The sequence below is a fragment of the Bemisia tabaci genome, chromosome 2 (assembly GCF_918797505.1).
Source record: "Bemisia tabaci chromosome 2, PGI_BMITA_v3".
NCBI lineage: Eukaryota > Metazoa > Arthropoda > Insecta > Hemiptera > Aleyrodidae > Bemisia > Bemisia tabaci.
The window spans coordinates 24,879,296-24,906,213 of NC_092794.1; the positions used below are offsets into that span (position 1 = coordinate 24,879,296).

The 26,918-nt window shown below is 41.7% G+C and overlaps 1 protein-coding gene across 8 annotated transcripts in view; it reads left to right on the forward strand.

Moving 5' to 3' along the window:
* The window catches only part of Ald1 (fructose-bisphosphate aldolase), a 100,099-nt gene that overhangs the window by 34,829 nt on the left and 38,352 nt on the right, over window positions 1-26,918 (forward strand). Inside the window, exon 1 of one of the 8 annotated variants that reach the window (XM_072296995.1) lies at window positions 14,765-14,783. The exons of 5 other annotated variants lie outside the window; for them this stretch is intronic. The gene's annotated coding sequence lies outside the window, so the exon portion shown is untranslated. Of the gene's footprint in view, window positions 1-14,764; window positions 14,784-19,774; window positions 20,059-26,918 lie in introns of those variants that run through there. 2 more of the 8 variants (XR_011899274.1, XM_019040471.2) reach the window with 2 other exon arrangements.

Genomic DNA, 26,918 nt, shown 5'->3' on the forward strand with positions numbered 1-26,918 from the left:
CACGTATTTTTAGCACGATTTTTGTCTTCAACTCCCTTTGTTTTCGATAATTTTTGACGCACAACGCACAAGTTTCGTGAATCATGAGCGGTGTTGAGCGAAAAAGAAACAAGTGATTCAGTAAAACAAGGGGCCGCGTATTCTGATTTTATTTTTTCCTAAGTAGCCAATTGAATGAAAACCATATGACCTCGCTGCGGTCACACGAATCGACAATGGAGAATTTGCAGATGTCCGGAATGCGATGAATTTTGTGTTTACGTGGAAACTTCTGAGTGAACTGAGCACGAAGACACCCTTGGTTCATAATTTGAACAATTAGTGGAGGAGCTATGACGAAGTGATCTAATCCTCTAAAATACATGTGTGTAAGTGGGAAATGCCGCCAGGTGACGTCTACAGGCGGAGCATTTCCCCACTTCAAAATTTATTTTTATACTATTTCCCAAATCAGAATTAGATATAAAAATACTGCAAAATCAGTTTTTTTTATTCTCTCAGATGAAGCAGTAAAAAATTTGCGTGAAAATTCTTCATCGAATGGATTTGACTAGATTCAGCCTAACGATATCAAACGCCACCTATTTCGTCTCGCGTTTCATTTCTTGAACAGAAAACCAAGTGACATTATAACTTGAAATTTTGTGAGATTTTTCTAAATACTCGAGGGACGATTCACAGAAAGTCTCAAAGCGTCATGTTTTTCGCTCTCTTCTCAGTCAATAAAGCATTGGGAAGTTTAGGCAATATGAAATGTAGGTAAGCTGATTCTGATAATGCCATCCATTTCAACGTTGAACTCTGTCTTCTTCATCCCATCCCTGAGAAATGTATGGAAAGCGCGGGGATTATACTGCCATGCTAAGGAAGAACGCCGTATGAACATTCCAGAGTTGCCAAATTTCATTCTATTAAGTGTTTATTTTTTAGGAAAGTTATGAATATTTTTCTTTGAAATTTTCAGGGACTTTATTTAAAATTGCGAACACAATTATCTGAAAAATCGGAAGGAAAATATTCATAAGTTCACCAGGAAACTCGCGTTTTATCAAAGGAAATTTGGCAACGCCTGAAGGTTCATACGGCGTTTTTCCTTAGCACGGCAGTATAGGATTTGGAGAAGACCATGGATTGATGTGAAATTCCATAAGTTACGGTTGTCGATTGACAGTGTTCTGCTCGGGAAACTTGAATCTACTCCGTGCAGTGCGGCAAGGCGACACTTCGGGCTTGTTTTCAAGAGTCAGTCGAGTGGATAACTTACCGGGTAGCCGACGAGAAAATTGCCTAATTAGTCCCGAGTAGACGTTACGTCGTCGCTCTTTGACTTTGAACTTAAAAGAAACGCCGCCAAATGGAGCGCAGCAATCGGAGCATCGTGATAGGAACAGTTTATCTGAAGAAAGGCGTATGCGGCATGTGATTTGAACGGCTCTCACGGGCTTTTTCAATTTAGTTGCTCTGTTCCATGATCAGTATCGGCCCTTGGAAAGATCGAGAGGAGAGCTCCTGCTCCTGAAGAAGAACGACGCAAGAGCTCTCGAATCTTCCCTGATTATTTATTGGGTGTCTAGCATCAGGAAAAACCGGAAAATATCAGGAATTTTGGCCGATTAGGAAAAAATCAGGAAAATCTGAAAAATCGGACGTTTTATCAGGAATTTTTCTTATGCGAATCTTCTCAACGGAGAAAGTCTTGCTGCTTTTTGCCTACCGTGCCAAGAGTCGAAAAAAATCAGAAAAATATCAGGAATTTTCAAAATGAAAAAATCAGGAATTTTTTATGAAATATCAGGAAAATCAGGAAAATATCAGGATTTTTCAAAATTAAAAAATACTAGACACCCTGTTTACGGTGGACTACTTATCATTGAGAAAAGTCGTGAATATGTTCCCAACAGGAATTTCCAGACGTTCCAATTTTTTTGAGTAGAACTATCCCAATTTTTTTTTTTTTTTTTTTTTGTTTGAACATTGTCAATTTGCGCTTGAATTTCCAAAACTTTTGAATTCCGTCACCTAAAAGTACCAAAAAAGCACTGAATTTTTCTGCTTATGAGGCTCTGAATTTTTTGGAAAGATACTGAAAAAATACTGTGGAAGTACTTAATATTTGCCAGCCAGTTTTATTAGCCACTCTACTTATACGACTCAAGAATCCCGATATGGGAAGTTGGCAGTTTCAAAAACGCCTTCAATTGTGGCGTGATACCTCCCGCATTCCGGAGAGTACGAATAGTTGTATCGTTGCGCCTTGGCAATGCGATGGGAGATTAATATTGAAATAGCTTCCACGCTGGTCTTGTCTGTTTCCCTTTGCCGATATTGCAATTTTGGCCGCGTGGTTTAAGTGTGCTCAGCTCAAGCTAAGATTTGTATTTAGCAAATGGATAATTTTTATAGAAGAACTAAAAATAAACACGCGGTAAAAATTATAATTAAATAATAAGAACTCAAATCAACAGAGGTACCGGAAAAGTACTGAATTTTTTGTCCTCATGAGTTACTGAACTTTTTGGAAAGGTACTGAAAAAGTGCTCTAGAAAGCACCTAATTTTTGCCAGCCAGTTTTAGTAGTCCAATCTAATTGTGTTTCGAACGTGTGGAAAACAGATGATACCAAGATCTATCAGCGAAATCGTCAAAGAATACCGAGCATGTTTTTTTTCCCACGCTGAACGCTAGAGAAATATTCAAAATATGATTCTCTCCGGAAAAATTTTAGTTTTTTCAGATCATCCAAACAATTCATTTGAGTCCTTCGGGTGGTAAGCAACAATTTTGCGAAGAACCGAGCGTTCGTTTGGTAAAATTTTAATACAATTTTACGCCCGATGCTACTATCTCGATTTTCTGAGCACCTCAATTCTGTTGTTACTATGTCCTCTTCGGTAGCATGGCAGGGTTATTTTTTATCACTAGGGTAACACTCGACATCGACTCGACGAGTTTGATCGTTTCCGCATGGTAATGGTGCCAACATACTATTGACAATCAAGGGGTTGAATCCCCTCCCCCTTCCCCTCTAACAGGTTCCTTGCGCCGGAACAGAGTGGCACTACCGTCCGCTGACTGCTGTGAATATAAAGTGTGAGATCTAATTGATAGAAGTTGTCATGAGTGTGACATTTCAGTTATACAGAGTGTTCCAGGGTTAAACGGCCTTACTTCAGGAGCTTGTCGATGGGTCAGAAAAAGACAGTTTTCCTCCTCAAAATGTTTTCTAAAAGTGCCTCCAGCCAGAGCCACGGCCTCGAAATTTCTGGGAAAATCCGTTCGCTCTTACACTGGAAAAAAAAAAAAAAAAAAAAAAAAAAAAAAAAAAAAAAAAAAAAAAACACATTGGATCTAGAGTCCAGACTCTTGAAAACGTTGACAAGAAAAAATACTCTTGATTCAATCAGATTTTTCCTTAAATCACAAGGAAATCCGCTCAAATTAAGAGGCTTGGTTCTTGATTTAAGCAAAAATCCGATTGAATCAAGAGCATTTTTTCTTGTCGATGTTTTTAAGAGTCTGGACTCTAGATACAATGTGTTTTTTCCCAGTATAATCTTCGCGACGTTAATGAGCCAAAACTTACTACAAATGGCTGTCCACCATATTTATTAGCGCCAAGTTAATCTATCAGGGTGTCTAGCATCAGGATTTTCCCGATTCTATCAGGATTTGAGGTCAATCAGGATTCAATCCCGATTTCATTAGGATTTGAGGACAAATCGGTCGTGTATGTAAAATCAGGATTTGAGAAAATCGGCCGTCCGATCAGATTTTTTTATCGAGCTATTAATTCTAGAGTTCTGCTTTCGTATACGCTTATGCAGAAATTTTAATTTTTCGCCGCAAAAAATCAGGATTTGATCAGGATTTTGGAAAATTATGAACTCAGGATTTAGCAGTAAAAGATCAGGATTTCCCGAAATGAAAAAAAAACTACACACCCTGTCGGGCCTAAAATATCAAAATCTCAAGTCAGAGGCGAGTTTATGAAATTTTTGAAGCGTTTGGATCTGCCAGAGGATAAAACTCGGCTTCTTTGCTATCTTCTCAAATTTTCGAATCCTTAGCCCCGTAAAAAAAAAAGTAGTGGTGGGTACCATTTTCGGAGGTTATATTCCTCCGGCCTCCAGAGGCCGAAAACGATTATTTTTACTCTGTGATATCCAGATTGGACGCACCTTTTTGACCCAAAGTTTCGATATTTTTGAGGCTATCATAGATGAATTAGCACCCACTGGGAAAAAAAAAACCACATTGGATTTAGAGTCCAGACTCTTGAAAACATCGACAAGAAAAAATACTCTTGATTCAATCAGATTTAAGCTTAAATCAAGGACCAAGCCTCTTAATTTGAGCGGATTTCCTTTTGATTTAAGCTTAAATCTGATTGAATCAAGAGTCCTTTTTCTTTTCAATGTTTTCAAGAGTCTGGACTCTAGATCCAATGTGTTTTTTTTCCAGTGCCCCGAGAGTTTTGGACGATGACCTCCGCCACAACTGAGGAACAACCTCGATTTTCTCGAAAGTTGGGGGATTTATAGCTCCGACTGGTGGCACTTTTGGACAAAACATCGCAAACGGAACAGTCTTCAATCAACCCGTTGAACACGCTCTTGCTGTGGCAGTTTTGTGAGACACCCTGGATATGGATCGTGGCTACATGATCCAGTATTAACGATAATGATGAAGTGTTTAGCTCTCCCTTAAATCAAGTTTCGTGACTGAAACAATTTGAAGGTGTTGGGAATGGTGAGAAGTAAATGGTTGATACAAAATTAGGCCAGACGTCGAGACAGTCAATCAGAGATGTCCTGGAAGCGCCACCTATCGAGACCATGACGTGACGGATAAGGAGTTTCGTTATTTCCACCCCGAACTAAATGATCGAATAATCGACTGCCGAGGAGCTGCTCAAAGTATTCTTTAAAATCTCTTGGAACTTTCAGCCTAATGAATAACGAGTAACGCTCGCATTTTAAAAATATGTTTTAGGCGAATTTTATTTGGATCGCATTTTGCGAAAAGCAACCAAGAGCATTCCATTATTGCTAGGATTGTACAACTTGCATTCTTTGCATTAAAATTACGGAAATCATGCACAAATTTTAATTAACAGGGGTAATTTTCGTCTTGAATGGAGATGTTGCATGTGTGATGAATTTGCGATTTGACTGTTGATTCTTATGTAAAAGTTCGCGAGAAACACGATGGTGCCACTGGTTTTCTCTGAAATCATCCTTCAAGCTCAAAGAAAGCTCTCAAGTTGAGGCCAAAATGGAGGGGATATCCTACGCTATCCTAAGGGTCCACCTCTACATCAAAACAAACTCTCCATGCAAAGATAGGGAGCAAATACATTGACAGGGCTGCCACTTCATTTGGGGACTCTAAAACTGAAAACACGGCAGCCCTGCTAATGTATTTGCTCCCTATCTTTGCATGGAGAGTTTGTCTTGATGTAGACGTGAACTCTCAGGGTAGGGTGGGATATCGCCTCCATTTTGGCCTCAACTTGAGAGCTTTTTTTTGAGCTTGGGAGATGATCTCAGAGGAAACCAGTGGCACCATCGTGTGTCTCGCGAACATTCACACAAGAATCAACAGTCAAATCGCAAATTCCTCACACATGCAACATCTCCTTTGCAAAATGCGATCCATTTGATTTTTCGCTCAACGAGTTGCTCATCAACCATCAGCAGGCGAAAAATAGCGTTGACCTCCGGATTTGACTTTAGTCTCGCCTAAATACATAGTCTAGTTACATTGCTTGAATTTTTGGTGCCGGGTCTATAAAATATATTGGCTTCCACTGAAAAAAAATTCTCGGCGTTTTTACCAAGGTCCGTTGGTACCTTTACCATCCCACTTTTTTTACAATTATTGGTAATTTTACCAAGACAGACTGGTAAGCTTACCTAAAAACCGGTATTTTTACTGTTTTTTCAGGTAAGAATACCACTTTTATCGGTAATCAATTCCCGGTAACTTTGCCATTTTATCTCGGTAATTCTACCACAGTCGATAAAAAATATTGGCGTTTTTACCAAGGTCCAGTAAAGTTACCCAGAAAGTTCAATAATTTTACCGAGATTTTTCGGTAAAATTACCAATTCCGTAAATGGTAATTTTACTAAGGAAAAGCTGGGATCAAATAGAACCCTGAATTCTTGGTAATTTTACACTTTTCTTAGTAAATACTCCGAGATTTTTTTTTCAGTGTCTGATTGAACGTCATCTTCAAAGTCAAGGTGAGGGGTCTCCGAGCCGGGGATTTTCGAAGACCCATTTCCCCCCCCCCCCCCCCAATGCGTCTGCGAATTGGAGCGAATATGTCGGGTCACGTCCGAGCGTCTAATTTGTATTCGTCGAGTGTCATTTTTTTCGTGGGTTTTCATCGCGCGTCGTCGGCGGTCTTTTGTTTCCCGGCATCGTCTTCGCCACCAACGTTAACTCGGTCAAAGTAGAGTCCCTTTATACTGAGAGTCAAGACAATTCGGCTCATGGATGTCACAAACGGGAATAAAGATTACAGAAATTGAACGTTTTTCGTAATCTTTGATCGGCCCATTCTCAAATGCCTTTCTCCGTTCCTCCTCTCATTCCGTTTGTTCCTTGCCGAACCCGTAATTCCCTGGTCCATTCCAGATTATAATCTTTGCAATTGGTGAAAATGTAATCTTTATTCCCGTTTGGGACACTGTGGAGGCCTAAAATACGGGAACCAATCAGAAATGGATTCAAATTGTCTTGAGTCTTAGTATAAAGGGACTCTAGTAGATAAAAGAAACTGGACAAAATGTGGCAACTTTAAAAGCTCACAATTTCGTTTATACAGAACTTAAAGGTTCTAAAAGTGGTTCCATTAGTTTTCTCGTGAAATTTTCTTCTAGAATCACCCCTTTAAACTTAAAATGTGATGAAATTAATATCAAAATTTTCAGTTTTGGTCAAAAATCTCGTGCCCGACTTCTCTGATTGACTCGATCTACTGTGCGCCGCGCGTCGAGGAAAACCCGCACCAGTAGCGAAGCGTGAATCGTCGACTCTCGATATATTCCCATCTGAAGCTATGGTAAAGAATCGATTATTAGGCCATTCGTTGCGAACACCCTGCTAATCGATACTTTTCCATAGGTTCGAACAGCAGATCAATCGATTTATCACGACGCTTACCACGCATGGGTCGATTCTATCTCAATTGTACAGGGTTGCCGCATAGTCAGCGAAACCCGGGAAATGTCAGGGAATTATATTAGGTACGTCAGGCAAAACCCGGAAAATGTTCGATAAATGACGAAAATTTCAGGGTAAATGTGTTTAATAACCTTTATTTGCTTCTTATAACGGGTTTGAGGTTTTTATTGAACAACAAATTTTGCCTGGAAACTATTTTCAATTATGTCCTCTTAACCACCTGTCATATCTTCAATTGTCAGGGAATTTCACCGAAATATGACAGGAAAATGTCAGGGAATTACACTTTCTGAATTCTGTGGCAACCCTGTGTGCTATAGTAGAAAATCGATTATTCGGGTGCTCGTTGTGAACACCCTGATAATCGATACTTTTCCGTAGGTTTGAATGACAGACCAATTGATTCATCGCGAAGCACACTAGCATTATATGCCAGCCATAGCATTATATGGAGCCATTATAAAGAATCGATTTTTAAGGCACTCGCTGTGAACACCCTGATAATCGATATTTTTCCATTAGTTCGAATTGCAGATCCATCGATTCATCGCAAAGAGCACCACGCGTGGGTCGATCCTATCTTATTTGCAGCTGTGATAAAGAATCGATTGTTTTTTAATCGATACTTTTCCATGGGTTTGGATGACGGATCAATCGATTCATCGCAAACCGCGGATGCGCGCGAGGTTTCCATGGCGAGTTGGGCTGTTTTCGCCGGGCACTGAGCGCTTCTCCTCGCGGTCTAATCGATACGTTTAGACGTCGCGTCGAGAGGGGTCGCTCGCTGTTGATTCAACGCCGCCCCGCAACGACGACGCTCTCAAGAACCGCGGCTGCTCGCAGGGTTTCGCCTTGCCGTTGCGCGGTTTTGCCACGAAAGCACGGTATCGTCCTGTTTCTCTCCGAAGAGATACGAGGATAGACAAACAGCCAGGAATAACAGAGGGTTTCTAAGCTGCACTTAATCCGGCTTGATGACGTCACCTTCCTGTGCTCGTCATTTCCATTTTATTTTATTTTTTTCTATTTTAATTTATTTTAAGTTAACGGGAAATTTGCTCGACTGCAAACGATATTTATATTTAACGCAAACCACTGTAAGCGTTCAAAAATGTGGTGTTTCTTTCCTATTTTTCTAAAGCAGTTGTATTTATTTACTTATGCTCTATATCAACGAAACAACTGTTTTTTTAATCCGGAAGAAAAATGTGCGTCAGATAAAATAAAAAAACCGTTGCGAATATGGATGCACAGATATCCATGACATCCATTTTTTTTTATGCTTTGCTTTCTTCTCTTTTAACATGATAGAGACACTTCTTCTGTCAATGTCTTATACGAAAATAGACATAACAAGTGTCAAAAAAGAAGGAAGCAAAGCATAAAAATAATGGATGTCATGGATATCTTTGCATCCATATTCGTAACGGTTTTTTTTTTATTTTCGATCTCTAAAAGAAAATTGAAGTGCAGAACATTTCATATCATCCAAGGACACATTTTCTGTGAAGCTGTGAATTGAAAAAGATGTCTTTTGATTCAAATTCGTTGTTTTTAATTCAAGGAAATGTAATTTTGTCCTCGATATAAAATTCAATTTAGGTGCTATGAATTAACACAAAAGCTTTACAAAAATAAGCTGACTTCAAAGTAAATTGTCAGCTTAAAATTCTTTTCTTCAAATATCTGCTTTTTCATATTTTCTTTAATTTGTTTATTTTCATATTTGAAAAAAAGAAGGATTGCTAAATCAAAGAGAATTTAATTGAATTTATAGCAAAGAAATGTTGATTACAATTATTTTTCAGTGCTGCGTAAGAGGGGTGGCTCTACAAATTTGATATTTAGTACGACGTAATTCACTGCGACGGCCCCTAAAACATGGAAGGTAATTATCCGGGTATCAGCGCGGAAATCCCCGGTAGAGAGGGTTGCAAATGTTGCAAAATGTCAGCCGTTGGGTTCGATGATTGATGGCCGGGGAAAGTGAAGCGTTGACCCGCGAACTGGGTCATTAGTGCAAGGAGTTGATTGCGCCGTTTGATTGTGAGTTGTAAAATAAAGGGAAAGAACTCAAGGAGGAAAATGCTCGCCCTTACCCTCCCCCCCCGCCCTTCCCGCTCGGCCTGTAATGCCGCTAATGGCTCTAATAGCGATCGACGAGATAACGTGCGTTGCAGTGGCAGTACTGGCGTGTCGCTCACGTCATAACCTCACTTCCGTACTGCCGTGCTGAGAAAAACGCCGTATGAACCCTCAGGCGTTGCCAAATTGTCTCTGATAAAACGTGAATTCCGTGGTAAACTTATGAATATTTTTCTTCAAATTTTTCAGATAATTTTGTCCGTAATTCCACCCGAAGTTCCTGAGAATTTCAGGGAAAAATATTCATGAATTTCCCTAAAAATAAACATTTTATCAAAGGAAACTTGGCAACTCTCGAATGTTCATACGGCCTTTTTCCTTAGCACGGCAGCACGCTGCCGTGCTAAAGAAAAACGCCGTATGATCACGCGAGAGTTGCTAAATTTCCCTCACTCAAATGTTTATTTTTAAGCATTTTCATGAATATTTTCCCCTGAAATTCTCAGGAACTTCGGGTGAAATCGCGAACAAAATTATCTGAAATTTTGGAAGAAAAATATTCATAAGTTTACCACGGAATTCACGTTTTATCAGAGACAATTTGGCAACGCCGAAAGGTTCATACGGCGTTTTTCCTCAGCCCGGCAGCGTATCAGACCACTCTCTTTCCTTCCAGATTGCATTCGCCTCTCTCCAATGTAAGTGAAACGGAGGTATGCCAGAATGCCAGTCATGCAAATGTTCCACGGTGTTTAACAGGGGATAAAAGTTCGATTCTCGTTGAAAACCAAAGGTTTTCGGTACAGGTAACCGAACTTAGGTTCACATAGCCGAAAACTACGATTACCTTAGCCGAAAAACTTGAACGTTCAATATGAGTCAATATGTTCGGTCCCTGTAATCGAAGTTGTTTTTCCCCGTTGCAGCGGAGGACACCGTATTAGCATTCTAATGTTGCCACATTTTCTCAGGGTAGATTATTTATTTCTGAGAAAAGTCTTGAATATGTTTACCTGGAGTATTCAGATGTACCAGTTTTAACTGCGAGTCAAATTTTTAAAAAATGTAAAGGGAAAATATTCAAAAGTTTTCTTCAAATCCGTCATATCAAAAGAGTTTACTTCATATCGTACACCGACCCGCACCAATCAGTTACCTACAAATTTTCACAACTATTCAGTCACGCATACAATTTTTTAAGAAGTACATTGAATTTCAGGAAAATTAACAAATTCAGTGGTGCATTTAATTATTTTTTCCTCATCGAAAATAGAACCTCAATTCCATTTTCTATCAGTTTAGCGACTGTCGTCTAGCAAAGTAGGGCAGAAGTGGGTTACAATAAGTATCGAGCAATCTCTCGTATAGGCAACTATTTTAACTCCATCGTCGCGAAATTGCATATCCAATTGGTTGAAGGCGATTCGAGAGCGTGCTTTTCGTTGTGAGCGGAATCGGACATGTTCGCCGCGCAACGTTGTCGGTCGGCTCAGCCTCCCCACTCATTTCTTCCTTTTCTCTCTTTCCCCTTCCGCTCATTTTCTTGTCTTCTTCTTTCTCTGTTTATCTCTAGAAAAACAACCGGTGAAAGTTTGAAGATGGCTTCAAACGAATCCTTCCCCGAATTCCTTGATTTCTCTCCGTATTTATTCCGCCCAAAAGTTCACTCGGGTGTGCAAACTTTTCGTTCAATATTTTTCTTGATTTCGATAGGGTTTGTTTTTCTTATCTCATCGACAAAACAAATGTTTTTTTTTATTTCATTTTTTTCAGCCTACCGCGTAGAAAATGGAACTCGCGATCTTTCAAGTTATTTTCTCTCCTCTCGTTTCTCTTCCCTCGTTCCTCGGAGGATAAAGTAATCGAAGGACAAGGGCACCGCGAAAGGACGTAACTTTCCGTCAAGATGAGCCCTCTCGGCCGAACAACCTAACGCTTTTCAGGGCTCACGCAACTGCGAAGTCGAGCTCTTCGGCGAGCAAAGTGACGAATTATGCGTTAAATAAATCCGCGAGCCCCGACGAAGTCGAGTTAATTTCCGCCGAATGGAGTTGTCGGAGGCCGAAATCAAACGGGGGAGAGAAGTCAAAGGTCTGTTGATGAACCGCGAGGGGGGGGGGGGGGGGGCTGAGGGGTGGGGGGATCGCGAGGGAACTGTCTATTTTTGTCAGTGAAAAATGTCGGTCGGCCGTCAACCTAAAAGGAGTTGGAACCTGGTAAAAGCTGCGTAACCAACGATTGCCATATTTCGTCGGAAAATGATTTTTTTATTTTCATTTTCATCCCTTCATCTCCCCCCCCTCCCCCACCCCCGCGACAGGTTTCCCCGGCTTACACGTATACTGCCGTGCTAAGGAAGAACGCCGTATGAACATTTGAGAGTTGCCAAATTTCCCTCGATAAAATGTTTATTTTTGAGGCCAGCTATGAAAATTTTTCTTTGAAATTTTCAGGAACTCCTGGTGAAATTGCGAACAAAACTATTTCAAAAATTGGATTTTTATTCCTATGTTTACCAGGAAATTCGTGTCTTATCAAAGGATATTTGGCAACGCCTGAAGGTTCATACGGCGTTTTTCCTTAGCACGGCAGTATACAGCCTCACAGCGTATTTGCTGGCATTAAAAACCGAAAAACCGGAAAATATCAGGAGATTTCGAGTGAGACAACATTTCTCAACCTCATGCAGTTCACGGCTGGAAAAAGTGAAACATTTAATTCAATTCATCAAGCATGTTGAATATGATTCGCCTAATGATGACCGACAAACGAAGCGTTGAACAATTATTGGTTGCGCAATTTTAACCTAATGCGCAAAATCTCGCCTATTAAAGCTCCCGGCTCGACATTCATCAATCATCATTACGCGAATTTCATTGTCAACAAGTGCTTCATCAATCACCATAAGGCGAAAATTAGCAGTGACCCTTCGAAATTAACTTCCCCGTAATCGACTATCTTTCTTTGATCAGCAGTAGGGTTTTTCATAATTCGTCGTTTCTTTTAAATACGTAACTCCATTCCAAAGTTGCCAAATTGTCTGAAACAATTCAATGTTTCACAAGAATGGAATTGTTTAATTTTAGTTCAACTTTTCTCTCATTTTTGCTCGAGATCAGAGGAAAATTCAATGAAAATTTCAGTCGGTAATGCTCAAGATTTCCCTGTTAAATGCAATTTGCGAGGTTAAATTCGGCACCATTGAAATGCAGTTACGTTCTTTCGTGGGGAAAGCGGAGCGTACTGGGAAGGCAGCAAGGCAAGGCAGAAGCACCAGTGGCGTGGCGTGAATTGCGATGTATCGATTGTTATGCCATTTAAACCTATGGTGAAGAATCGATTCTCAAGGTGTTCGCTGCGAACACCCTGTTTATCGATCCTTTTCCATAGGTTTAAATGGCATAACGATCGATATATCGCAAAGCACGCCACGCCACTGCAGAAGCACCACCATAGAGACTTTGCGGTCATGCTAAGGGAAAACGCCGTATGAAAATTCGACTGTTGCCAATTTTCATCTAGTAAAATAATTATTAACAAGATAAGTTAAGAATATTTTTATTTGCAAGTTTCAGAAACCTTAGATTAGATCGCTCGTATAAAGTCTCCGTGATTTTCAAAGCAAAACATTCGTAAATCCCGTAGTATTCTTGTTTTTTACCAGAATTTTCTTTTCCACGTTCGAATGTTAATACTGCGTTTTTCCCTCAGCGCGGCAGTGTGCTGCTGCCGCGCTAAAGAAGAACGCCGTATGAATCTTCGTGGGTTGCCACATTTCGTTTGGTAAAATACGAATTTTCAGGGAAACTTGTGAAAATTTTCCGTTCAATTTTTCAAGGAATTTTCTTCGCAATGTGATTTAAAGTATCAGAGAATTCTAGGTAGACATATTCATTATTTGCCTCAAAAATATTGTTTTAAGAGGAGAAATTTGGCAACTCTCGGATGTTCATACGGCGTTCTTCCTTAGCACGGGAGTGTGGGACTGTCGCAGGTTGACGAGCGATAAATCAAGCGATCAAAGCGCGCGGGCCATCCTGGAACCACTCCCGTCCTCCATCAGGCATCAACTTCGTCCTCCATCGAGCATCAAACCGAATTGCTAATCCCGCTAAAAGCCTCCCAACCCTTCCACCACCACCCCCACCCCCCCCCCCCCGGCCAGGCTTCCCCCGAAAACCCACCCGAGTATATCCGCATGCGTTCACGTGCAACCCCCTCGGCGCGGGGATACCGCAACAACGACCGTGGCCCGTGCGGCAGAAATGGAAAGTGGAATTTCCGATTTTTGAGTTCTGCGGAATATTAAGGCAATAACGGATTGTTTGCACACAGAGAGAACACATTTTAGGGGCCCTGCTCTTTCCAATCCGAAAAAGACTTATAATGGACCACTAGACAGTGCACGAGTTAAAGGATTCTGATACATGTTTCTTAACCAAAATTTCACGTAAAATACGACTCGCGCAACGAAGATATTAACGTTTTTATTTCACATTGGTTACGAGGAATTTGAACTGCCCGCTCACAAGAAACTCAAAACTCTACGTGAGTCAAATCGCGCACTACAATGGTTTCAGCAAGCTGCTCAATCGAGCAATGTTCATTTCCCACTATGTGCTTTTCAAACTATAAGCAATTTGCTTTAGCTGAGCCAAAGCATCAAGATTGAGGTTGCCAGATTTTTACATCGCAGAGACTGTCATGATAAACGTTTAGCGCGCGATGTGAATCACGTAGAGTATTGAGTTTTCATGAGCGGGTGGTTTGAATTCACGCATCAAGAATCATTAAATATCTTCGTAAGGAGTTGATTTCGGTAATTTTCGTTGTGCGTATCGTGTTCTTCGTGAAATTTTGGACAAGACACATGTATCAGAATGCTGAAATTCGTACCATTAGTGCACTAGTGCATTTAGTAGCACTAGTGGTCCATTTAGTGAGAGAAAAATTAATTTTGGAGATTAGCGTCGATGATGATTGCTGAGCAACTCGTTGAGAATTAAAATTCGCACATCGGTGACTGCTTAATGTCGAGGTGAGCACTTTGTCAAGCGAATTTATCGCATAGGTTAGGTTTGTGAAACCAGCTGCTCAAATCTCTGGTTATCAGTCATCATTTGGTGAATCTGAGCGTTGACTTCAAAGTGAGTTAAAGACCACCAGGAATAAGGAGGCAGTGCATGATCTCTAAATTATATTGTCATTGTAGTTTAAATCGGAATTTTTTCGTTCCCAGAAATTTCCGGCCTTAGTGTAGACTTCGCTGGAAACTTTCAATTTAAACACCCATACGTGTGCACTTAAAAGCACACTTTAAAGAGCCCCCAGGAGTGTTCCCGTGTGTTTCTCCTCGTGAAAATTTAAATTTTCACCCAATATTAGCATTATACATCATTCTTACAATCAAGTAACGTGCTCTCTTTTCTTTTCTGTTCTAGGTAAGTTGATCTCTGTCCCTGAGTTGATATTTTTAGGACTTAAGGATCTTAAATCACGAATTCGTAAGTAATTGGATCTTTACTCTTGACGCAAAGCACTACAATACCTTGATAATGTATTCTTCTTTCCGAATTTTTCGACTTTGTGTCTCTTCAAATTGTAGTTTTCCACAAAAATGGACTTGAATTCCTCGTATCAGTGTCGTCTGTCCTAAATCAATCGTGCAAGTTCCGATTGTTTTTATCCAACTTCACGCAAATTGCTCTACTGCCTCCGTGCATGCTCCAGGCCCCTTTCACCTTCCACGATTTCGATTTTTGAGTTTTCTGGACAGAAAACAGATTAATACTTCATGAAAAGCCTGCATTTTCAATTCAAGCAATATGATAGTGATCGGGTGGGACAGAAATTAGGTCAACTCCTTTTTTCCCCGATCATATTGGATCAGCAACAAGTCAGGAACTTTCTTGATGAATGATGAATTTCGGATCGAGCGGCAAGTTAAGAAAGTTTGTCAAACTGGGTCTTATTTGTGACTTTGATTGAGTTAACCGTTGAGAATAAATTCTATCGTGCTCAGGAAAGACGATCTGTGTATTCGAATGTTGCCGAATTTTCCCGATAAATATTCATTTTTGAAGAAGGTTGCGAATGTTTTTTCTCGGAATTTTTCAGTTATATGAGATCAAATTGCGAATGAAATTCTTCGTAAAATTCGAAGGTTTAAAAGGCACTAGTTCTCCGGAATATTCATTTCTCAGCAAACACTGGAAAAAAAGGCGCTTGGATCTAGAGTCCAGACTCTAAATAACATTTACAAGAAAAAATACTCTTGACTCAATCGGATTTTTCCTCGAATTGAAGAACCAAGCTCCTTGATTTAAGCGGATTTCCTTTAGATTCAAGCAAAAATCCGATTGAAGCAAGAGTATCTTTTCTTGTCAATATTTTTAAGAGTCTGGACTTTCGATCCAAGCAACTTTTTTCCAGTGAAGGAAAGGCAATATGCAGAGGCTCACACGACTTTTTCCTCGGCGCGGAGTATAGGGAGGATAGCATTGCGGGGTCTCCGTAATTTGTTGTCTCCGATCGTGATGATGACGTTTCGTTGCATAAGGTGAAATTGGGCTACCACGTGGCGTCAAGGGCGCTAGCGCGGAATGTTTTGCAGATCCTGATGCAGTTGCAGGCTTGCAGGTGTTCAACCCGACCGCTCAGCGGTGGCAGTAACGCCGCGCTAGTATAGTGGGCCTCGAGGTGTTAACCTCTTTTCTCATCTCGGCTCCGCGCATCAACCCCCCCCCCCCCCCCCAATTCCCCCCTCTCCCAAAAACTCAAACCCCCCCCCCCCCCTCTCGATTGCCTAGTTCACCCTTAGGTGAATTTGCAGCGTTAGTTCCGAGAAATCAGAGCCAGCATCACGTATTCCTTTAAAAAGGGAAGTCAGCGCAGCGTTACGGAGCGTTATCGAGGGTGGGCCATTGGCGGATCTAGCAATTTGGCATCACCGGATTTCCTCCATTTAAACCTATGGAAATGTATCGATTCTTGGAGGGATCAGGTGCTCCGACAAGAATCGATTATTTAGCACAGGTTTAAATGGAGAAAACCCGGTGTTGCCAAATAGCTGGATCCGCATCTGGGGTGGGTCCACACACCAAAATCGTAACGATAGCGTCACGCAGTTATTGGAAGGACCCAAAGGAAGAGACGATTTGGAGATACGATTCGAATCGAGAACGTACTTGCTAGTCCCGCAAATTTCAAATTTTGCCTAATTTCTCCTGATAAAATCTTTATTTTCCAAAAGAAAGTCATGGACGTTCGTCCTTGGAATCTTCAAATACGCCAAAATAAATCACGTATAAAATTACCTGGAGTTCGCTTGGAGGAAATTTTATTTGCATTTTATTGGAAGCCGTACAATAATAACAACCTCATGGACCATGGACCGATAGAGGCACTGTGCGGATCCAAAGTGTGCCTGCGGCAGGAAGGGTGTTTTTGGACGCCATCTTAATGGCGATGCGAGTTTGGATAGGTGCTTAAAATGTGCAGATTTAAAGTCGTTTATGAATGGGACAATATAACTCAATAAAATTCTTTAAACTAATAGCACTCTTTATTTTTCAAAAATTCAAGATCTATTGGGTCAGTTTCGCTGGTTACAGAATCGTGTTTTGATGGTTTCAGCGTATAGATTAGTACAAAACAATTTTTTTATTAAATTGAAGATGTACCACTGCTCCTTACGGGGCATTAATTACATCGCACAAAACAATAAGATTTATTTAAACGCTTGGTTCCTACGTCTAGTATTAACGGAGATATCACCCCAGGGTCCGCTTTCGCTCTCAAATAATGCGGAACTCGACTCTCCGCGAGATTGAGTTAGGTTATGTTGGGTCATACCACTATTCGAGCACTCTGGTAATGCGTGGTGCGTCTTTTTTTTCGAAGGCGATTTTATTCGCCAAGATGGGTCAGTTGCGCTAGTCACAGAATCGTGGTTTGCTGGTTTAGACTTTAAGATTAGAACTTGGGGGTGCATTAAGCTTCCCCTCTTTGTCCTTCCAAAACGACGCCTCCGAAAAACGGACCAAGACGAAAAAATACATACTTCGTCCCAGATTATAGAGGAAAATCTAGTTACCCCCAAGAGAAGATAGGAAAAATAACCGGCAGTCTTAAGGTTCCACCCGGGTTTTCTTTCCCCTGAAAATTAGGGAACTATCGGGATCTGAAACAATAAACAACCACCGTAATTTTGAGATTCAAAAATACTTTTCCCAGATTCATAACTTTACGAACCAAGCAACCACGCACACCACCTGAACATTAGCGATTGCAACAGGTACATCATGATTTGCGAGCAGCACTTAAAATGGGTCAAAAACATCGTGTTTCATATGAGCTACTCATTTCATTTTTTTTTTCTTTTTTTGGTCTGGAAGGAGGCAAACAGGCTATCGTGTCCCCCCCCCCCCCCTTCCTCCATCACTCTCTCCAGGCAAAGATGAATGTTGATCTGTAAGCTAGGAACTCCAGTGACCTAAACAACTCGCAGAGGTCTTCGCTCCTCTGACTGAAGGGCGTATCTTTATCCTATATTGGGCCCTAGAAAGCAAGCAGTTTTATAGAAAACACGGTTTTTTTTCCCAGTGAAGTTACGGCCTCCTTTCAGTGGATGAACGAGGTGTCCCGAGGGGTCACGCAAACCTGTCATCTGTGACGATTCCACGCAGGTCGCTGCCCTAGAGGAACAACAAATATTCTTTCGCGTACTTTCGTTTAAACCACGAAGTTTCACAGTGGGTTTTCACAGTAGCTCGTAAAAGATACGACTAAATTTAACGGTCAGCTTAGTTTTCGTTCACGTTCATCCAACGTAGAAAGTTCGTTATGAGTCATTAGAAAGGCCGGAGAGAGGCAAGTCAAAAGCCCCTCGTAAAAATTTTCCGGTGGCAAGCGGTTGAAATTCCTTTAGTATCATAATAAACAAGCGGAGTTCACTGCCTGTTTCCTGATTGAATCGTTCAACTCGTCATCCACCAGCCGACAAGAAGGTAGGTCAAGAGTTATGTCGGTTCGATCTGCCCTTAACTAAAATGAAAGAGGAGTAAAGAGTCAGAAATACCCGCAATTTAGACACGCGTTTTTGAAGTTTCGCATTATATTTTCCCTAGTCTAGTCCTGCGACTTCAAGGCTGGTGTCGATCCGAATCACAGGTCTGACGGTTTGAGATGAAGTCTCGAAAATGTCGCACCCTCTAGAGTGTGAGGCCCCTAGGATAATGGTAAATGCGGCCCTTCCAAAATGTAGGTAATGCTCGTACAGGGTATCTACCGGTCTCCAAAAGTTCCCAATGTCCCCGATTTTAAAAGGGTGTCACCGATATCCCCGAAAGTCCCCAATTTTCTTGTTCAGATCCTCAAAAAATGACAAAAATCGTCCTAAACACCGGCATTTTCAAATTTTCCTGCCAGTTGCGGCGAGCGCGGTATAACCAGGATTAAAAAACTGATGTGTTGCTTGGTTTTTCGTTAAATTCATCGGTTCAACATGACTAGTAAAATTAATCGTCTAATTTACCTTTTAACCTCTAACTGGCTCCCTTTCTCTTTTGATTTCGGGGGAAAATTCCCCGATTTCCTTGCAAAAACACCCCTATAAGTACCCGAAAGTCCCTAATTTTGGTTTTTATAACTGGCAGATACCCCGGTAATGCTCGTGGCCCACGGGGTTTTTTCTGTATTTGGAGGGGTGGCCCGAGTTTAGGATCTGTGCACTGGGGGAACAAAAACACACATTGGATCTAGAGTCCAGACTCTTGAAAACATTGACAAGAAAAAATTCTCTTGATTCAATCAGATTTAAGCTGAAATCAAAAGGAAATCCGCTCAAATTTAGAGGCTTGGTTCTTGATTTAAGCAAAAATCCGATCGAATCAAGAGTATTTTTTCTTGTCGATGTTTTTAAGAGTCTGGACTCTAGATCTCATGTGTTTTTTCCCAGTGTTTCTCGGGGAAGGGGGGGGGGGGAATTCCCCAATTTTCTTGCAAAACACCCCTAAAAGTACCCGAATGTCCCTAATTTCGGTTTTTTATCACTGGTAGACACTCTGGTAGCCCAAGGGGTTCTTTTCTGTATTTGGAGGGGTGGCCCAAGTTTAGGGTCCTAACCTCACTCGGGCTGGGAACGCGTGGACCGATGACCGAGATAGGGGACCCGGGGATCCATACGTTGCCGCACGGGGATGGCGAAGGCTCGGGAGCGCGGGAGCGGATGATGAAACGCGGAGCCTGGCAGTTGAAGAGCTCGCGACCCTCCCAGGTGGCGGAGGGCGGAGGGTAACGCAACGGATCGAGGTCGGGACTCGGGGGGAGTCGGGGTTGGGGGTTGTAGGGGGCTGGCGTCCCATCCAGCGCTCTGCGGCTGGAGCCCGGCCGCCATTGGAGCTGGCTCCTGGAGCGCAGGCCCTGCTGGAAACGCCGCATTGCGGCTCCCAGACGGGGCAGCGGGCCTCGCTCTCCATTCCGCCGTCGCCACTCGGCCGCGTCGCGCCGTCCCGTCCGGTCCCCGCACCCGGGCCGCCCGGGTGCGGGCCCCGAGCCTCCGGCCCCGGGCGCCCGACCCGCCCCCGGGGCACCGCCATCCCCCCCGGGGACCCCCAAGTGTTTTCCGAAAAAAGTTCCGCGGATATTCGCGGATCTGGACTCTTACTAAGTTTAAGTTCTACGTTTTAAGTGATTCCTAGGTTTACGTCGTATCCGTACTCTACACTTAGCTGTTGCGTCAGTGTTTTTGCACCTTCGTATCTTACTGTACTCATTTAGGTACGTACGCCTCTTACCTTACGGCTTGGCTTCGCCGGACGTTCTCGCCGGATTAGTCGCCGCAACCAGTCGCCGCAACTAGTTGCCAGTACCAAGTTTGTTTTTAGGCTTCGAGGGAGAGATAAAAGTCATATATGAGCAGGGTAAAAGAGACCAAGGATTCGCTTTGGTCGGGGCAGTAAAAATCAAGGAGTCACAGCCAGTTGCCGATTTGTTGTTGCGTCGATTAATTCGTCGAGAAATCCTTTGGAAACCAACCCCTTTTCAAAATCTGTCTATCAATTATTTTTTTAATACTGTGCTAAAAGCGCTTAAACAGCAGGCGCTGGCGCCTGGAAATGAGCAATGTGCGAAACGTGATGTTCACATAATCGTTGCAGTTTTTGTTTCTGTTACGCCTTTGCCCCTTACACGGATAGCGATGATGAAACTGCAGAACATCTCGTTTGGGGACGTTCCCTTGTTACTATTACTATGTGTAAGGATGACTGAGATTAGTTTTTATTTGAAAAAAAAAAAAAAAAAAAAAAAAAAAAAAATCCTAATATTTTTCACGGAAAGGGTTCTTCAATATTCTCTATAAGAGCTAAAGAATGAGCGGAAATTTTGAAAAAACGCAAGAAAAATACGTAGTATATGGTATTCTACCGTGCTAAGGAAGAACGCCGTATGAACTCTTAGGTGTTGCCAAATTTCCTTTGATAAAACGCGAATTTCCTGGTAAGTTTATGAATATTTTTCTCCCAATTTTTCAGATAATTTAGTTTGCAATTGTACATAAAGATTCTGAACATATAAAAAAAAAACATTGATAACTTTCCTAGAAAATAAATATTTTATCGAAGGAAATTTGGCAACTCTTGAATGTTCATACGGCGTTCTTCCTAGCACGGCAGTGTTATCGTCGAATTATGGCCTTCCCTAAGAGACGAGACCTCAGTGCACGGAAGAATTTGTGTCTGAAGAGCGATTTTTGTCAAGTCGAGAGGAAAAATCTGAGTTTTTGTTTTCAACTAAAAAGTTTTCAGTACCGTCACGAATACGCTACGAACGGTATAGTTCACATTTGTGTCAATTGAGGGTTGGAAAATGCATGATTTTGGGTGCATTGGATTCCTCTTAAAAGCTGTAGTGAAAACCGTCTCCTGAACAGTCGTACCTCAATATCATAATTAAGTTTTTGGAACCAACTTTTTCTTTAACGGGGAGGGCCAACTATTCCTAACTATATTAAAAAAGGAGAAAGCCCAGTTGAATGTAATTATTCGTTGATCTTTCAACGAGGTTTCTCCCGAATAGCTTTTTCTCCACCACTTTATTTTAGGTCGTTACGTAAAGTTGAGCTTCAACCCCCGCCCCCTCGGCATACCACCGTCGTAGACTCACCATCCCATCCCCTACTTGAAGTCGGTTACGTAATACGACGTGAACCCTTTCTTTAGATATAGAGTAGGTACTTCTACAGACTCAGGTTCTTGCCACCTGTGTCATTCTAGGACAGGGGATGTGTAAATTAGTCGATTCTTGAACCTAATTCAACACGTCCAAAAAATCGAAAAATGAGATTTTTGCGGAAAATTCCTCTTTCCAAAAATATCTATTGTCTTCGTGAAGATTATGCAAAATACATTCGAAAGATGTCGGTTTTTTTTTCTCTTTTTTCAAAACAATAATATCTTCCCAGGTCATTCCGCGCAAAAAGAATGTCTAAAATCTAATACAATTTAGATAAACAGAATTGTCAAAATCGATCATGATGTGTCGTTTTACGCATTCTTTAATGGCCTTATCGAAGTTTATGGAACGAGATACATGGGTGGTTTTCGATCTCTCCTGTATGTTTGTTGCCTGTGGCTTCTATGGGTTTATTTGCCATGGGAAACACTTGTCGTGTCAAAAAAGCGATTGATCATGCCACGTTTGTTAATCGTAAACCCTTTCTGGTGAGGACGTTTCGTGGAATCTGTCCCCAGGGAAAAAGCTCACTTGCGAGGTTTGGGAAAAAAATGAGTTGGTCAATACTACAATCACAGTACCAAGCAGAGTCCTTGTTGGGTCCTAACAGCGGCCTAGAGAGAAGAAAAGGAAATTTCATGTTTTGTTTAACGAGGAAAAGTCCAAGAAGTTTCATTCCTGCGATTTGAACTTCAGAAAAATCCCATGAAACGTCGCATGGAGGCAAGGCCTATCAACGAAAATTGCTTTGCTCGGAGTGATAAAATTTTTTCGACTGTCTCATCCGAAATTTCATCGCGAGGAGGGAAGCTTATTTGTATCGACTATAATTTCATTCAGCGTAATCTATCGCTTTCTTGGCGCAACAGGTGTATTCTTTCCAGCTCAACTACAGGAACTCCTGAAGGAACCGTCTTCTTTGTCACACTAAATCGGATTTTTCTGAGATTAAGAATTTCCTCTCGACTGAAATACACACTTGCACAATTTTTGTGATGTGCGATGGCTGTAAGGATGTTTGAGGTTCAGCCCCGCATGCACGAAGGGAAAACACGTACGATCATCAGAATGGTGCCGAATATCTCCCATTACAATATGCATTTTCTGGAAAACTTGTGAATATTTTGGCATGTCATTTTCAGAGGATTCCTTTCGTAAATCAATCCATCGAATGGAACCAAACCATAGATACGATACGATATGAATACGATAAACTTTTATATAAAATAAATTATGTAGGTTTTCACATTTGAATGTTCGTACGCCGTTATTCCTTTACCATGGCATAATGTCACCCCACAAGGATGAGCAGTTGCTCTCAAATCAGGGAAAACATGGAAAACCCCTTAAGTTTGCTCACAATCAGACGTTACCTCGTCACCTTAACGTTCGCCTATATTAATTCTCAATTATTTTCTGATTTTACGCCAAAATCTGCAAAAGTTCAAACCGAAATTTCCCTGTCATATTCTCGTAAATGTGTGGATTTGTCTGGATCCGCCTATGAATCTCACCGTGTGAAATTGCATTTTGTATCCCTGAGGATGTCAAATTTTTCGATCATACAAGTCGGAGCTCGTAAGTGCGGTTTCGTCAAGAGCATGCAGAGCACAGTGACAGGCTGCGCTCGGGAAAAAGTTTACTCAGGTGGTGTTCAAGGGCACGAGCAGTGCGCGCAGTCGAGCAGCCAGCACGGAGCAATACGTCAAGTTCGGCACCCGTGCCCGGCGTCGCACAGGGGATCGAGTCAACGGGAGAAGTCTGACAAAATTTGGAAACTTCAAAAACTTATAACTCCGCTACATCAATACTTTGAGATTTTAAAAGTGGCTCCATTGGTTTCCTCGTGAGATTTCTTCATGGAAGCACCCCTTGAAATGTATCCCACAATCTTTTAGAACCTCAAAGTTTTGTACATACGGAGTTGCAAGCGGTTAAAGTTTCTAAATTTTGTAAATCTAAAGATTTTGGCGTAAAATCAGAAAATAATTGAGAATTAATTTAAGCGAACGCTAAGGTGACGAGGTAACGTCTGATTGTGAGCAAACTTAAGGGATTTTTCATGTTTTCCCTGACTTAAGAGCAACTGCTCATCCTTGTGGGGTGAAATTCTGCCATGGTAAAGGAATAAAATATAAAGGATTAAATTTATCCCTTTTCCCCAAATTAAGTTGTTCTTTTATTAAAATTTATCATGCGACGGAATGAACATCAAAATTTGCAGTTTCAGTAAACAATCTCATGTCCGACCTCTTGTCACATGTCTTGTAGAATTTCAGCCCCCTTTTTTTCCCCGCAAAATCTGCGCCCACGCCACACAATGGATCGAGTCTATTGGAGAGGTCGGACAAAATTTAGAAACTTTAACCGCTTATAACTCCGTATGTACACAACTTTGAGGTTCTGAAAGTGGTTCCATTGGTTTTCTCGTAAATTTTTCTCCTCGTAGCACCTCTCGAACCCTAAAATGTGATCAAATGAACAACATAATTTGCAGTTTTAGTAAACAATTTCATGTCCGACCTCTTGTCACGTGTCCTGTAGAATTTCAGCCCCCTTTTTTTCCCCGCAAAATCCGCGCCCACGCCGCACAATGGATCGAGTCAATTGGAGAGGTCGGACAAAATTTAGAAATTTTAACCGCTTATAACTCCGTATGTACACAACTTTGAGGTTCTGAAAGTGGTTCCATTGGTTTTCTCGTAAATTTTTCTCCTATTAGCACCTCTCGAACCCTAAAATGTGACCAAATGAACATCAAAATTTGCAGTTTTAGTAAAAAAATTTCATGTCCGACCTCTCCGATCGACTCGATCCACCGTGCGTCGCCGCGGCTTCGACGACCGAATCGATAGCACTCCTCTCGATCAGTTCCCGCTTCCCGGAGCTTTCGATTCTCCCGCGAGTGTTCGCTCGAGCGCCCAACGCTCCGACACCTCTTTTTTCACACGCTCGCCGTAGCGCACGCACGGTGGAAGGGGGGGGGGGGGCGAATAAAAATAAATAAAAATAAAAAATACCTCGGAGATGAATCGATGAGTCCGGCAGGCTTTTTTCGATTTGAAGGATTTCGCGCCCTCCATAACGCGAACCACCCTCTTGGATTGACTGTAAGCGTATTTAAGCGTCGGATCTGGTAGAGCGCGTAAATCCGATCCGGCGAATCGGGATTTACTCGTGAACCCGAGCCTCGTTTTCGGGGCTCAGCGAACAGATGGTTGGTGCTCACTGGGGTCATCTTTGGTATCTAACCTGCGGGCGGCTGATTATTGAAATTTATAGACAAAGCAATAGACAAAATGATCAAAAGGATATTGAGGAATCCTATTGGTGGAAGCGGGTAGTTGCAATGGACGAAGGATGTAGGTAATACACTAACCAACGGCAACCCACGAGAGACCCGATAGCAGTCCATCATTTACCCGTTTAGTCCATAAGAACCAGACTAACTAACGGCATCCCACGAGAGACCCGAAAGTTAGTCCATCATTTACCCCTTTAGTCCATAAGAACCACCCGTTTCAACCAATAGGATCGCTCTATACTCCTTTTGTCTTCTTTGTCTATAGCTTTGTCTATCAATTTCAATAATCGGCCCGCTGTACCCTGTGAGCAGAGACAACAAGCATATTAGCGCCTACAAAAGTGCAGGAATACTTCCCGCATTGCGCCTAACGCCGCGCTGTCGCTGGTCGGCGTGAAATATTTCGCGGAATGTCTCGTGATCGTAGAAAGAACATACATTTAGGGCATGGTATGGTATATCTTGTCTCTGCCCGCGAGACACAAAAGGCGAATTTTTGCGAGTGGACTTGGTCTACTTCTTCAACCAGATTGGCAGGGTTGCAAACCAGATGAGAAAAACGCCCTGCTGCAGTCAAGAACTAAATTCAGCTGCTTGATGAATTTTGGGCGACGTTTGCATACTTACTCAGTATTACTTACATACTTACTCAATATTACTTATATACTTACTTAATACTTACGATTAGCGTTTATAAGTTGTATCGATAGAAGAATACACGATGTGCGGAAATTGTTGAGCGGTGGTTTTAACGGTGAGGGGATTTTCGTGGTTTAAGGTTTTTCTTTTTCTTGTTCGTTTCTCACCTTCGCCGCGGCCGCCGCACATGTGGCTCGAGTCAATAAGAGAAGTCGGACAAAATTTGGAAACTTCAAAAGCTCATAACTCCGTTCATACAAAACTTTGAGATTTTAAAAGTGGTTCCATTGGTTTTCCCGTGACATTTTCTTTCAGAAGCACCCCTTGAAATTTAAAATGTGAAGAATTAAACATCAAAATTTGCAGTTTTAGTCAACAATTTCATGTCCGACCTCTCTGGTTGACTCGATCCACTGTGCGCCGTATGGACTAAATTTAGGTTCACTCGCTGTTTTTCCCGGAACTAAGTGCTCATTAGGCACATCACTCCCGTGTCGATCTTTGCAGAATGACACCGCTGTGTTTTGATTTCCACAGCCGGGGGAATAGGGGATGGGCCAATTTATTTTCGTTCCCGATTTCGGTGAAACGGAGGTGTGTTGTGTACATGGGCTCGGGATCAAAACTCCTGATGAATATCTTAATGTCCTTGTTTCCAAATTTAGTGGTAATTTCGACTTGATTCGTTCGAAAGCGCTCGGCCACTCAGGATGTAGAAATAAATCATCATTTCTCAGATAAGAGAACTGAACCAAACTCCGACGTTGCGTAATTTACACTCGCAAATTGTGGTTTTATTATGAAACTGATGGACATTTTTAATTGAAAATTTTATTGGTTTTCTGCTCATCACACGCTAAAAATCAGCAAAATTTTGGAGAGAAATTTCTCAGTTGTATTTTCGTCAAACATCGAATTTTTGAAATGCCTAACATGCATATGTATAGTAAAAGAAAATTTTGCCAGTGGAAATTTTTAGCGTAAACTTTCGTCACATTCTTTCGTTTAGAAAACGAAATTATCGGTTGATATGTTTTACAAAAATTAAAAAATGCGAAGACAACCTGAAACGTTGCAACAGAGGCAGGCAGTTTTTGAAGCAAGGCATCCTTTGGGGGATGGTCTGTAACGCTACGCCACGTATTACGCAATGCTCCTTAATTCCGCCCCAATCATTTTTCTCTCATCTTGGCAGGCGAAAATAAAAGCTCTCGGGTTAGTAGGCCTATACTCGGGTTTATTGACCTTGTCCTCTAACGAGCTCGCGTCCCAAGCGGCTAAGCTGAGGATTCTTAAATTTTTAAGACCAATCCCTGTGCCGTAGGCAAGTGTGGGACACGAAAATAGGCGGTTGCTTTTGCTTTAGAGTTTCTCACAGTCCCTGCAATAGCACGATTTAATGAAATTTCATGCAGAATATGATCGCATTCCTGTGCCATTTTAAAAAATTGTTGGAGTTAAT